General features: G+C 38.8%; 1 pseudogene; it reads right to left on the reverse strand.

The window, feature by feature from the left end:
• Nucleotides 1-10719: 10719 nt before the first annotated feature.
• On the reverse strand, nt 10720-11449 carry LOC128659533 (MOB kinase activator 2-like; annotated as a pseudogene).
• Nucleotides 11450-15779: the final 4330 nt, after the last annotated feature.

The raw sequence follows: 15779 nt of genomic DNA on the forward strand, positions 1-15779 counted from the left end.
ACATGTGGTTAATGGAGGTGATAGGGTCACTTAGATGGTTAGTAGGCTATGTAAGTACAATATAAGTTTTAACATGTTTGTAATGGTCTGAGGACGGGGGTGAAACCCCAAAACGTCACTTTTGAAAATAAAAGGAATTTATTTACTTTAAAACCGGAGAGTGCTTTCCATGCTTTGGAAGTTGTTGATTTGTTTGCCATGCACCCCGGCAAGAATTGGGATTATCGAGAGTGCTAAACCTATGGACTTTATATATATATATATATATATATATATATATATATATATATTCCAAAAAGAGTAGAATCCGCACATTTCGGAGCACAGCGGCCCCTTCCTCAGAGGTCCATTGAGTGCGGATTCTACTCTTTTTGGATTGTATCTAATTTTCCTGACACCCTGGAAGACGTCTGTAGGGTTGTGAGTGCAAATCTCCTACTTGTCTTGGATTAATATATATATATATATATATATATATATATATATATATATATATATAATCCCCACTCACGTTTTCTTCTATATGAAGAACATTGGAATGTGAAATATTCATAACTCCCTTTGGGTTTAGCACAGTTGGCCTAACATGATGTTGGATTAGTGTGTGTGAGCATGCTCCATTGAAGTCTTTGGGGAAAAGATGTTATCAGGGTTGCAGTATCCGAAGTTCTAAAGTTACCTTACATTGCTCAAAACTGCCCACTTAAAAAGTTTACATTTAGCAGTGTTAGCATATGAGCGGAAAAAATATTTTGTGTGCCGCTTGTAATTGGCCCTTAAGGGGTGTTCTTGTTGGTGCTGTTGGAACTATTATCCTCTACTGTGCATTGTCCCTTTAAAGGGACATTCCGGTCAAAATTTAAATACATCTTTGAATAAAAACATGTTTACAATACACCTGTATTGGGAAAAATGCTACTAGTTAAAGTTATCACTGTTATAGTGTTAACATTTTTTCTCTGCATGTGTATGTGAAGCATAGCTAGATATTTTAAATACTGCAGGTGCTCAGAGTGCAAGTGGGGCTTGTATCATGCCAGCAATTCAAATAGAATCATTACCAGATAGCACATGCACCTTAGGCTCTCTGAGCAAGTACTCGGCTAGATTTAGAGTTCTGCGGCCAAAGGGGTGCATTAGCTACGAGTGCTTTTTTTTCCCCGCACCTTTTAAATACCGCTGGTATTTATAGTTCACAGAATGGCTGCGTTAGGCTCCAAAAAAGGGAGCGTAGAGCATATTTAACGCCACTGCAACTCTCGATACCAGCGGTGCTTACGGACACGGCCAGCTTCAAAAACGTGCTCGTGCACGATTCCCCCATAGAAAACAATGGGGCTGTTTGAGCTGAAAAAAAAAAGCAGCGTTCAGCTCCTAACGCAGCTACATTGTTTTCTATGGGGAAACATTTCCTAAGTCTGCACCTAACACTCTAACATGTACCCCGAGTCTAAACACCCCTAACCTTACACTTATTAACCCCTAATCTGCCGCCCCCGCTATCGCTGACCCCTGCATATTATTATTAACCCCTAATCTGCCGCTCCGTACACCGCCGCTACCTACATTATACCTATGTACCCCTAATCTGCTGCCCCTAACACCGCCGACCCCTATATTATATTTTTTAACCCCTAATCTGCCCCCCACAACGTCGCCTCCACCTACCTACAACAATTAACCCCTAATCCGCCTCACTCCCGCCTCAATAACCCTATAATAAATAGTATTAACCCCTAATCTGCCCTCCCTAACATCGCCGACACCGAACTTCAAACATTAACCCCTAATCTGCCGACCGGAGCTCACCGCTATTCTAATAAATGTTTTAACCCCTAAAGCTAAGTCTAACCCTAACCCTAACACCCCCCTAAGTTAAATATAATTTTTATCTAACGAAATAAATTAACTCTTATTAAACAAATTATTCCTATTTAAAGCTAAATACTTACCTGTAAAATAAACCCTAATATAGCTACAATATAAATTATAATTATATTGTAGCTATTTTAGGATTAATATTTATTTTACAGGCAACTTTGTATTTATTTTAACCAGGTACAATAGCTATTAAATAGTTAATAACTATTTAATAGTTACCTAGTTAAAATAATTACAAAATTACCTGTAAAATAAATCCTAACCTAAGTTACAATTAAACCTAACACTACACTATCAATAAATTAATTAAATAAAATACCTAGTTATCTACAATTAAACCTAACACTACACTATCAATAAATTAATTAAATACAATACCTACAAATAACTACAATTAAATAAACTAACTAAAGTACAAAAAATAAAAAAGAACTAAGTTACAAAAAATAAAAAAATATTTACAAACATTAGAAAAATATTACAACAATTTTAAACTAATTACACCTACTCTAAGCCCCCTAATAAAATAACAAAGACCCCCAAAATAAAAAAATGCCCTACCCTATTCTAAATTAAAAAAGTTCAAAGCTCTTTTACCTTACCAGCCCTGAAAAGGGCCATTTGCGGGGCATGCCCCAAATAATTCAGCTCTTTTGCCTGTAAATAAAAACATACAATACCCCCCCCAACATTACAACCCACCACCCACATACTACTAATATAACCCAAACCCCCCTTAAATAAACCTAACACTAAGCCCCTGAAGATCTTCCTACCTTATCTTCACCATGCCAGGTTCACCGATCGCTCCAGGCTCCGAAATCTTCATCCAAGCCCAAGCGGGGGCTGGCGGTCCACAATCCAGCTGAAATCTTCTATCAAGCGGCGGATGAAGAGGTCCAGAACAGGCTCCAAAGTCTTCATCCTATCCGGGAAGAAGAGGAGATCCGGACCGGCAACCATCTTGATCCAAGCGGCATATTCTATCTTCATCCGATGACGAACGGCTCCATCTTGAAGACCTTCAGCGCGGATCCATCTTCTTCTTCCGATGTCCAACTGAAGAATGAAGGTTCCTTTAAGGGACGTCATCCAAGATGGCGTCCCTCGAATTCCGATTGGCTGATAGGATTCTATCAGCCAATCGGAATTAAGGTAGGAAAATTCTGATTGGCTGATGGAATCAGCCAATCAGAATCAAGTTCAATCCGATTGGCTGATCCAATAGAATCCGATCAGCCAATAGAATGCAAGCTCAATCTGATTGGCTGATTGGATCAGCCAATCGGATTTTCCTACCTTAATTCCGATTGGCTGATAGAATCCTATCAGCCAATCGGAATTCAAGGGACGCCATCTTGGATGACGTCCCTTAAAGGAACCTTCATTCTTCAGTTGGACGTTGGAAGAAGAAGATGGATCCGCGCTGAAGGTCTTCAAGATGGAGCCGTTCGTCATTGGATGAAGATAGAAGATGCCGCTTGGATCAAGATGGTTGCCGGTCCGGATCTCCTCTTCTTCCCGGATAGGATGAAGACTTTGGAGCCTGTTCTGGACCTCTTCAGCCGCCGCTTGATAGAAGATTTCAGCCGGATTATGGATCGCCAGCCCCCGCTTGGGCTTGGATGAAGATTTCGGAGCCTGGAGCGATCGGTGAACCTGGCATGGTGAAGATAAGGTAGGAAGATCTTCAGGGGCTTAGTGTTAGGTTTATTTAAGGGGGGTTTGGGTTAGATTAGGGGTATGTGGGTGGTGGGTTGTAATGTTGGGGGGAGGGTATTGTATGTTTTTATTTACAGGCAAAAGAGCTGAATTATTTGGGGCATGCCCCGCAAATGGCCCTTTTCAGGGCTGGTAAGGTATAATGTTACTTTTTACATTTATTTGATTGAATTGACAAAAAGTAATAGGTACTAAATTTGCAATTATTTTTTGTATTATAAAAATGCTTCTGAGCTTTAATAAGTAATGGCATGCGTGGAGCTAATGTATTCATCTTAACCTTATTATAGCATGCAAAATATTCCTACATAGTACCTCTGTATACTGGCTCACATAGTAATGATCCTATTCTTACTGAAAGCAACATGAAAAGTAAAACAGAATAAAGAATATTCTATTAGTATCCAGTAGCAATATATTACAGAAATATAATGTCCCAGCCTTAATTATTTTAGAATATTACAATGCAAGCTTTCATAATTCAGCAAATTACTGTACCATTAAAAGAACTTCAATATAATATAATCTCACATTCTGATATTAATTCATTATGCTTTTTTTGTTTTAAACTGAAGACTGTTGAAGAGGTTTCCAATTAGAATTTATAATTAAACAATTCCCTAAGGTTTAATGCAATAACAATTCATTTTTAATGTAATATTGTAAAATGAAAGGAAATCACCAAGCTGTACAGAAAGTAACTTTAAATAATATACATTTAAAACACTTTTCAACAGTTTGAGTTAAAATTGTGTTTATTTTGTTGTTTGTTTACAGCTGAACTAGAAAAACATACCTTAAAAAGATCTGTGCTTTGAGGTCTACACAATCAAAGAGATATAAAACCTAATTTTCTTTTATGGTTCAGATAGATCATACAGTTTTAAACAACTTTCAAATTTATTTTTTATATCAGATTTACTTCATTCTCTTGGTATTCTTTGTTGAAGTAGCAGCAATGCACTACTGGGAGCTAGCTGAGACCATCAGATGAGCTACTGACAAGAGGCATACATGCACAGCCACTAATCACCAGCTAGCTCTTAGTAGATCATTGAAAAACATAAATGGAGAAGCGCAACTGGACTCAAGTGAGAAGCTTTAATAACAATAGTAAAACATTAAAACAATAGGTATTGAGCGTACCATAAATAAAATCAATTAAGCTTTAAAACTGTGTCTTTACATCAGGCGAATACCGTGAATTCTCACTGTGACCTTTTTACTCCCAATCCACCTTTTAATCCACCTGGATCAGCTGTTAAATAGTGGTCTCTGAGCGAGCCGTCCCCAATGCAGCGTGAATCCTTTTAGCTGGAAATCTCTGCGATTTGTAATCAGCAGTTTGTGTGAGCAGTCTTTAGGTCAGCACCTGCTGCAGGTAACTTACGTACACCTGTAGGTGTGTTTTGCGTCCCGAGGGCCATTTCGTTCCCCAACATGGGAACTTTGTCAAGAGAATGCAGAGAAAAAGAGTGATGACCTAAAGACTGCTCACACAAACTGCTGATTACAAATCGCAGAGATTTTCAGCTAAAAGGATTAACGCTGCATTGGGGACATCACTCTAAAGACACTGGGATATATACAGTATGTAAGAGTGTGTTTTTTTGGAAGTATATGCTATTTGTGACTATGGTGTATGGAATTAAGGTTGAAAAAATCCTATTGGCTGATGCAATCAGCCAATAGGATTGAGCTCGCATTCAATTGGCTGTTCCAATCAGCCAATAAAATACAAGCTCAATCCTATTGGCTGATTGCATCAGCCAATAGGATTTTTTTAACCTTAATTCTAATTGGCTGATAGAATTATTCAACCCCCCAAACCCACAAAATAAAAATAAAGTACTACCTAATCTACCCATTGCCCTGAAAATGGCATTTGTTTGGGCATCACTCTTAAAAGGGCATTCAGCTCTTTTATGAAATGCCCAACCCCTAAACTAAAAATAAAAACCCACCCCAAAATGAAAAAAAAACATTACACAAAATAACAAATGAATTATCAAAAATAATAAAAATGATTCCTATTCTAATACCCATTTAAAAAAAATCCACCCCAAAATAAAAAACCTAATCTATAATAAACTACCAATAGCCCTTAAAAGGGCTTAAGTTAAACAGCTCTTTTACCTGAAAAAAAAATACAAAGTCCCACTAACATTACAAACCTCCACCCCCCCAAAATAAAAAATACTATCTAAAAAAACCTAAGCTAACCATTGCCCTGAAAAGGGCATTTGTATGGGCTTTGCCCTGAAAAAGGCATTTAGCTCTTTTACAAAAAGCCCGAACCCTAAAGAAAAAAAAAGTTTAAAAAATCCTAACACTAACCCCCAAAGATCCACTTACTGTTGTTGAAGTCCTGCTTGAAGGATCTTCATCCCGGTGGCTCCATCTTCATCCAGATGGCAGACGGCTCCATCTTCATCCAGATGGCAGACGGCTCCATCTTCATCCAGGCGGCATCTTCTATCTTCATCCCGGCAGCGTCTTCTATCTTCATCCCGGCGGCGTGGAGCAGGTCTATCCTGAAGACAATAGAATTTCAGTAGCTCTCATCCTATTGGCTGATTTGAACAGCCAATAGGATTTCAGTATCTCTCATCCTATTGTCTGATTTGAATTTCCAAAACCAAATCAGCCAATAGGAATGCAAGTAACGCTATTTTGAATCGCGTACCTTGCATTGAAGATTCAGTGCATGGCGGCGGCCATATGAAGAGGATGGTCCGCACCGGATGTCTTCAGGATGGACCCGCTCCACACCACCGGGATGAAGATAGAAGACGCCGCCGGGATGAAGATTGAAGATGCCGTCTGGATTAAGATAAAGCCGCCTGCCGCCTGGATGAAGATGGAGCCGCCTGGATGAAGATGGAGCCACCTGCCGCCTGGATGAAGATGGAGCCGTCTGGATGAAGATGGAGGCACCGGGATCAAGATACTTCAAGCAGGACTTCAACACCTGTAAGGGGAACTTCGGGGGTTAGTGTTAGGATTTTTTAAACTTTTTTGGGTGGTTTCTTTTTTAGTTTAGGGTTTGGGCTTTTCGTAAAAGAGCTAAATTCCCTTTTAATGGCAAAGCCCATACAAATGCCCTTTTCAAGGCAATGGGTAGCTTAGGTTTTTGTTAGAGTTAGGTTTTTTTATTTGGGGGGTTGGTTGGGGGGTTGGTTGGGTGGTGTGTTTTACTGTTGGGGGGTCTTTGAATTTTTTTTACAGCTAAAAGAGCTGTTTAACTTAGGGCAATGCCCTACAAAAGGCCATTTTAATGACTATTAGTTGTTTATTGTAGGCTAGGTTTTATTTATTTTATTTTGGGTGCGCTTATTTATTTTGATACGGCTATTAGATTAGTTTTTTTTTTTGTTTTGTTTTTTATAATTCCGTTTTTTATTTTTCGTAATTTAGTGTTTTTAGTTTTATTTAATTGGTAGTTAGTTTAATATTAGTTAAATAGTTATATTAGTTTAACTGTTAGTTTAAACTTAGTTTTTTTAATTTGACAGGTAAGTTTTAATTTAATTTAAGATAGGGAAATTGTAATTTTAATATAATTTAGGGGGCGTTAGGTTTAGGGGTTACTAGTTTAAATTAGTTTATTGCGATGTGGGGGGCTTGCGGTTTAGGGGTTAATAGGTTTATGATAGTGGCGGCGGTGTAGGGCTTAATAACTTTAGTATAGCAGGGGAGATGTGAGTGGATGTTCGATTAGGGGTTAATAATATTTAAATAGTGTTTGTGATGCGGGAGGGTGGCGGTTTAGGGGTTAATAACTTTATTATAGTGGTGTCAATGTCGGGGAGCGGAGGAATAGGGGTTAATACATTTTATTAGTGGCGGCGATGTCGGGAGTGGCAGATTAGGGGTTAATAACTTTAAAATATTGTTTGTAATGCCTCAGTTTAGGGGTTAATATATAGTTTATGGGTGGTAGTGTACTTTTTAACACTTTAGTTATGAGTTTTATGTAACGGTTTTGTTTCATTAAACTCAAAACTACTGCTCTCAGATGGCGGTACAGATCTTGTTGTTATAGAGTGTAACGCAAGCTTTTTAGCCAGAACGCAAAACTTGTAATGACTGTGCTATGGAAGTCCCATGAAAAAACATCATTTTTACATGTGCGGGACTGACGTTGTGTTACAGGCTAAAAGGCTTGCGGTGCTGTTTTAATGCTAAAATTAAAAAAATTTTAAGCATTAAAAGATGAACGCACAACTTGTAATATACCTAAATGTTTTTTTAACAACTAAGAGAACAAAGCAAATTAGGTAATAGAATTACATAGGAAAGTTGTTTATAATTGGATGTTCTTTCTGAATCAATTTGTTTCTGTCCCTTTAAAATTTAATTCACTTTAAAGTCATGAGTTTGTTGATAGAATCTGTTTTATTATTAATATTATCATCATTATTTAACAGTAAAACTAAAAGAAGCCAACAAAATCCTTCCACCCCAACACAGGGTGAGCGCCCTGCACCCCCCTCAGGAAGAGGGAGGGAAAGAAGTTTTGTTCATGGGTGGTGGGGACAGGAGGTGGCTTAATCCTGCCCAGACTACAGAAGGTAACAGGAGCTGGTCTCTTCTCAACTGTTACATCCTTTCCACATCACTCCGGTGAATCCAATTCCCCTCCAAAGCCACAGCAAAATAAAAAGATAGGGGGCGGAGCCTACAGCTTTTGCGGCAGGACGCGTTTGTAGAGAGCTCCTGGACCTTATTAACATTTTGAGAAGTTGAGATTCATGTTTAACTCATTATTTGGTCATTCTAAGCAAATCCACTCAAGTCAGCTTGAGGGGATTCCAGGACTGTCTTACTTTCAGCGGACCCGCCTATGTTCCTCAGCTAACTCCACAGCGTCTAGACACGAGGTCGTGAGGCCTTCCCTACAAGTCTAGTAGCCTGCATTGTTAAAGCTACCGTGTATTTACCCCCCCCCCAGGTCACTGGGTTAACAAACCAGAGTGCTTTACTCTGGACATAGCTAAGCCTACCTGTAACACTCATAATGGACGAACAGAAGAAACTGGGGACAGCATTGTTGCACCTATTCGAAGAACACTTTCAAAATCTTCAACTGCTGTTTGACAACTGCTTTGGCGCGACCTCTATATTATATGAAGAAAAAGATAAGCCTCCAGCTCCACAGCAGAGCTCATTGGAAACTGGATCTGAAACACCATCTAACGAAATGAACACAGAATGGGAGCAGGAGAATTGGTGGGAGATCGTTTGCGAGACCCAACAAGATGCTGCATTAATCACAACTAAAACATCATGGGAGCCTGATAATCAATGGGCGATTCCTGACAAGCATCAGCAGAATACTACTCTTACTACCGCACCGGACACACTAAAACAAGCATCCTTACCAGAGGGAAAAAATCATCTGCATCTCACTATATTGCAGAGGCGACAGAAAACACCGGCCCCAAATGCTAGGGGAGAAGGCGGATCACACTTGGGCCAGTCTCTATCTCATGGTACGCTGTCAGGGAATCTCAAGTCAGGCGAGGCTGGGAGTTGCAATGGCTGCGCTCCCCAGAAGCGATGGTCAGGCTTTAAGTGGTATTGTCAGAAAGGGGTTAGCAAACAGTCCTGTTTTACCAATAGACAGGGCATCGGATGAAATAATTTGAGATATTGGATCAGCCTACTATATCTTTCCCTTTATTTGGGATTTTCATACTGTGAGACACCCTATGTTTGCTATGGCGGTGGTGCTTTTACCTTGCAATGACGGCTAGCAAGCCTGAAGTTTGAGGACTAATATCTTGTACTCTTATAAACATGGACATTCCCATATTTATTTATCCCCAAATATATTAGGGTTTATTGACTCTATAAGTTAGCTCCTGTAGTATATAATCTAGATCCCCCTGTTTATATGTTGTTTATCTTTTACCCTTTTCTATATATGACTGTGGGATTATTGACCTTAAATTGTATAACTATTACTTGCCGGCCACCTTCAGTACCCATGTTTGGTTTATTATGCTGCACTCCTGCCTATTCGCACTATACATGCCACAACTGTTATTGCCCAATGCCCATTTGATGATGGTCCTCCTGCCCTCTCACATATACTTATCCATTGCTACCTATATTGCTTCCTGTGCTAATGTTATCACGGCCGATAGTCACTAATGATGGAAATTTTATATATCAGGTATGCATGCCAGGAGGGATACCCTAAAGGTATTCTCTTATCCACCCCTAATGTCATTAGCCTTCTTCTATATCAGTCCCCTGTAATCCTAACTCCAATTCATATTAATGCTGCCATATGGGAAGTTCATTGCAATACTTACTCACAGTAGACATATCACCATTTTAATTTATCTTTTTGTTGTTGTTACAGGCTGTTATGTTGTATTATTTTGGGTCCAAGAGTGGCCCTTTTGTCATATGTTATTTTCCAGTATCCTCTTGTAGTTCCCTGTTGTACAAAGGTCTCTTTCAGAGGTCCAAGAGAGGCCTCTACTCATCATTAGGGGAATACCTACCACACTGCAGTCCACCAAAGTTTTAAGAGGATATAATGTTTAAGAAAAACTGAGGTTTATCTCCTAATTGTATATTCGGGCAAGGCTTAACATGTATCTATGACACAGTACTATATACAATTGTTCTACTTTTCTGCTGTTAATTCTGGCCTTGGTGCGCCCAAGTCATGGATCTCTGTACTTTATTTATTTATGCAATTTTGCCCTGTATTTATTATATCCTCAATAAAAAAATAAAAAAAATAAAAAATAAAAAAATAAAAAGATAAATCCCCCCCAAAAACAATGACAGTACCACCCATAAGAGAAGGAAACTGAAAAGAAAAGGAGAAAAAAAATAACAACAAAGTAAAAAAACATGTTAACTTCAAAAAAATTCCAAACCACAAAATAAAAATAAGGTGCTATTCGGTGCAACTTCCTGATAAAGATAAGAGCGAGGTTTGCTTCCCCTTCCTGTGGGGTATAACAGGCAGAGTAGCACCTACATCCGCTTCTCCTCAGTGCTGTGAACCGAGAGGTAAGTCAGATTGCCGTAAGGGGTGAGCACGCTGGAAGGGGGCTGCGTAAGGAGAGAAAGCAAAATATTGGGGGAGATTCATCTCTCCTTCATGTGGTTCTGTGCTTCTCCTGTAGCCCCTGCAGCTTCCCGGCTCTCTTCAGAAAAGAGAATTTCAGATAGGTTATCCAGTTTCCTTAGGATCCAGTAGGTTGAATTACCGCACACAAAAGAAGAAGTGGATAAAGAGTGTATTTATGTGTCCTTGCAATTCTAGAATTGCAGTCTCCTTGAAGTGTGCCGAGTAGATGTGAGCCATGACGTGAAAAAGGTATCGACTGATCTTTTTGACCAAAGAATTAAATGAGCTGGGAAATTATTTTCCATATTTGTTTAGGAAGACATCTTCGTCAGTCACCAACTTCGTCAGTCACTAACTTCTGTACAGAGCTCATACTCATACTGGGAGGCTGTGCACTTTATTTTATTTTCTCGCTCATAACAATAGTACTGTGTATTGCATGCAGCCATTGTCTGGCAGGTTTCTCCTGTGCAGAACTCTGAGATGGTGCTGTACTGAAGGTTAATGTGGTTGAAAAATGTGGTAATCTTACTAGCCAGTCACTCATTGAGGTCAATCTCCTGTGGTAAAGCCACCAGCTCCTTGAACTCAAAGTCTGTGACCCGGGCACGTGTGTATTCTGGCTCTAAGTACAGTTTCTTCTCTTCAGAAACTGGATACTTCCCATTTGGCTTTGCCTTAGATTTTCCCATAAACCACTCCATGTCTGCGGCCTACTCTTGCTCAGCTCATCCTCGGTCTCTCCCGCTACCCCAATGCCATGAGTTTGTTATCCACATTTATTAAAATAAATGAAAAGCATTAACATCAAATAATTAAGCTAAATATCAAAAAATAAAATAACAAAAATAGCAAAATAATAAATTAAATAAAATGTTACATGTAGAGCTTGAAGAATCAACAACATTAAGCTAATTTTGGGTAAATATTTAACAGGAGATCAAATCCAATTTTTTTCTTTCCTGATACAGATACAACAAGAAATTTCAAAAACATTCCATTTTACTTCTATTATCTAATTTTCTACTTTCATATGATATCCTGAAAATAATACTGCAATACTGGGGGGAGCTAGCTGCTAATGTATTTAACGGACTTCCAGTAATACATTGCTGCTCCTGCAATAAAGGATACCAAGAAAAAGCAAATTTGATAATAGAAGTTAAGAGGAAAATTGTTTTAAATTGTTTATTCAATCTGAATCATGAAAGGAAATAATTCAGATAGAGTATATCTGAATTATTAGATTTAACTCTATCCTGTATTTCTGTATCATACTAAAATAATTTCACATAAACTTGAATTTTCAACAAGTCACTGTTTATGGTGTTGAACATCATCATCTAGTTCATCTGTGTAGATCACATTTTTCTAAAACACAGAGAAAACGTTTTTCAATTTATTATATAAAGATCCTGCAATGAAAGTTTTGTACTATTTTGTAAGTTCCAAGGGACCCATTAAATTGTGTTGTATACATTTTAAGTAAGGAAAGAAAAGGAACCTTTTGAATTACAGATTTGTTCCTAGCTGTAGCTGACTAAAGTGAAGGCATTTAAACAAGTGAAAAGCAAATAAATCAATAGGTAATTACTTCATGTTGAATAACAAATCACGTATGAATTTAGATTTGTATCTTATATTCACAAAGGAACACAAGCAATACTGAACAGGGAAATAACACACATGTTCAATGTAACTTCATATGTAATAGAAAATGCTAAAAAAATTATTTAAAAAATGTCATTTCAGATAGAACATACAGTTAAAACTAACCCTTTCCAATTCAATTCTATAATCAGTTAAGTTTTTCACTTCCTATTTTGTTCTAATCTTGGTTTCCTTCTATTAAGGCAAACTGAGGTAGGAACAGGAGTGTTCACATTTCTTGGTGACTATGGGCACCATTTATCAATGTGTGGATGGACAAGGTTTCCACAACTATAGACACCCGTGATCACAGCTAGTGGGCAGCCTAATAGGATTGTAAGTGATTATACTCTGTATTTAAAGGGCCACTAAACCCAAAATATTTCTTTCATGATTTAGATAGAACATACAAATTTAAACAACATTACAATTTACTTCTATTATTTATTTTGCTTCATTTTTTAGATATCCTTATTTGAAGAAAAAGCAATGCACATGGGTGAGCCAATCACATGAGTCTTCTATGTGCAGCAACCAATCAGCAGCTACTGAGCATATCTAGATATGCTTTTCAGCAAAGAATATCAAGAGAATAAAACAAATTAGATAATAGAAGTAAATTAGAAAGATGTTTAAAAATGCATGTTATTTCTAAATCATGAAAGAAAAAATTGGGGTTTTGTGTCCCTTTAAGGGACAGTTTACATTAGAATTGTTATTGTTGTAAAAAGATAGATAATCCCTTTATTCCCCAGTTTTGCATAACCAACACAGTTATATTAATATACTTTTATGTATCTAAGCCTCTGCCGACTGCCCCCTTATCTTAGTTCTTTTGACAGATTTGCATTTTAGACAATCAGTGCTGACTCCTAGGTAACTCCACATGCGTGAGCACAATGCTATCTTTATGGCACACATGAACTAACGCCCTCTAGTCTTTCAATTAAGAATACCAAGAGAACAAAGCAAAATTGATGATAAAAGTAAATTAGAACGTTGTTTTAAATTACATGCCTTATATGAAAGTTTATTTTTGACTAGACTGTCTCTTTAATTGAAAGTGTAGTGCATTGTGTGTTTGGTTGCAATAGTACTATATTCAGTGGGGATTTTATTATTATTATATTTTATTTATGAAGCACCAACATATTCCGCAGAGCTGTCCATGGATACAATTCATTTAAATAAAACAATAATATAAAAATTGTAAGAGACAGGACACATTTTACAAACACATGCAGGAGGAATTGAGGGCCCTATTCCTGTGGGAACTTACAATCTAGAAGGGTAGGAGGTTGAGAAACAGGAGATGAGGACTGCAAGATTGAGAAAGATGTTAATGCCGAGTTAGATGAGGGAATTGTTGTTAGGTAAGATAAATAATATTGAGTTGGGTGGGAGGTTTCTCTGAACAGAAAAGTCTTCAGAGAGCATTTAAAAGAAAAAAAAATTAGGGCACCGCCTGACAGCACGAGGGAGAGTGTTCCAGAGGGTAGGTGCTGCATGACAGAAATCCTGCAGTCTAGCATGAGAAGAGGTGATAGTTACAGATGTAAGGAGCAGGTCATTGTTGGATCTTAGTGGGTGGGCTGGAGTATACTTGTTGATTAGAGAGGATAGGTAGAGGGGAGTGGTGTTGGTGAGCACTTTGTTTGCAAGGGTGAGAATTTTTAATTAAATTCTGATGTGAATGGGGAGCCAATGAAGGGACTCGCAGAGAGGTGAAGCATATACAGAGCAACGGGAAAGGTGGATCAGCCTGGCAGAGGCATTTAGGATTGATTGAAGGGGAGAGAGGTGGGAAAGAGGAAGGCCAGTAAGTAGGTTATTGCAGTAGTCAAGTCGGGAGATAACAAGGGAGTGGATTATTTGTTTTGTGGTGTTAACGCACAGAAAAGTTTGCATCTTGGAAATATTGAGTAGATGGTTGCGGCAGGATGTAGAAAGCGATTGGATATGGGGGACAAAGGATAGATTTGAGTCAAGTGTAACTCTGAGGCAGTGGACTTGGGGCGATGGGGAAATGGTTATGCCGTCAACAGGGATAGAGAAGTCACAAGTCGGTGTAGAGCTTGAATGGGGATAAGAAGGAGCTCAGTCTTGGACATGTTAATCTTTAGATGGTGAGAGGCCATCCAGGAAGAAATACCAGATAAGCAGTCACTGACATGATAAAGGACAGAGGGAGAGAGAGCAGGTGTGGAGAGGTAGATCTGGGTGTCATCAGCATAGAGGTGATATTTAAAGCCATAACTGTTGATATGATAAGTTTACCCTGCAAAGAAGTATAAATGGAGAAGAGTAGAGGACCCAGAACAGTTCCTTGAGGTACTCTAACAGACAGAGGCATTGGAGAGGAGGAGTCGCCAGCAAATGACACAGAAAAAGACCTGCGAGAAAAATAGAAGTGAATCCAGGAAAGAGCAGAGTCAAAGAGGCCAAAAGAGCTAAGGGTCTGTAGGAGGAGGGGGTGGTCAACTGTGTCGAAAGCAGCTGAGAGGTCAAGTAAGATGATCATAGAGTAGTGGCCAATATTTTTAGCAGCCTTTAGTAACCTTGTTAAGGACAGTCTCAGTTGAGTGTTTGGGGATGGAATCCGGATTGCAGGGAGTCAAGGAGTTGGCGGACAGGAAGTAGGTTAGGCGATTGTAAAGGAGTTTTGATGTTAGTGGAAGCAGTGTTATGGGGCAGTAGCTTTGAGGAGAATTAGGGTCGAGGGAGTGACTTTTGCATGTTTGAAAGAAGATGGGAATGAGCCGGTAGAGAGAGATAGGTTGAAGATGTGGGTAAGAGCAGGAGTGAGGGTGGAAGATAGGGAGGGTATTAGATGGGAAGCGATAGGGTCAAGCAGGCAGGTAGTGAGGCATGAAGAAGATAGTAAGAAGGAAACTTCATTCTCAGTGGCTGGATGGAAGATGCAGAGGGTGGCAGAGGGAGTAACTGGGTCTGTTGATGGAATATTGCAGGTTGGTGTTGGGATGTTACTTCAGATAGTATGTGTTTTGTTTTAAAAGTAGTCTGCCAGGTCTTGAGCACTAAAGACAGATGGGGGGGTGGAGCAGGTGGGTAGAGGAGAGAGTTAAAGGTGGAGAAGAGTTGTTTAGGGTTTGAGGAAAGAGTAGATATGAGAGAAGAGAAGTAGGTTTGCTTGGCTAAGTGAAGAGCAGAAATGTATAAAAAAAGAATAAACTTATAGTGTATGAAATCAGGCTCAGAGTGAGTGGGGATGCTTTATAACCAGTTTAAAAACAGCTGTTTTTTTCTACTTTTTCTGGAGCATTGTTTTAAAACCATGGATCATCCATTGAAGAAGAGATTCAGTTCCTCTAAAGAAGTTCACTCTCATTCATCTGTGTGGTAAAGTGGACCTAATAGAGGAAACATTAGTACTGGGGAGCTGGAGGAGTATATTCTTGACTTTTGT

The sequence above is a fragment of the Bombina bombina genome, chromosome 5 (assembly GCF_027579735.1).
Source record: "Bombina bombina isolate aBomBom1 chromosome 5, aBomBom1.pri, whole genome shotgun sequence".
Taxonomy (NCBI): Eukaryota; Metazoa; Chordata; class Amphibia; order Anura; family Bombinatoridae; genus Bombina; species Bombina bombina.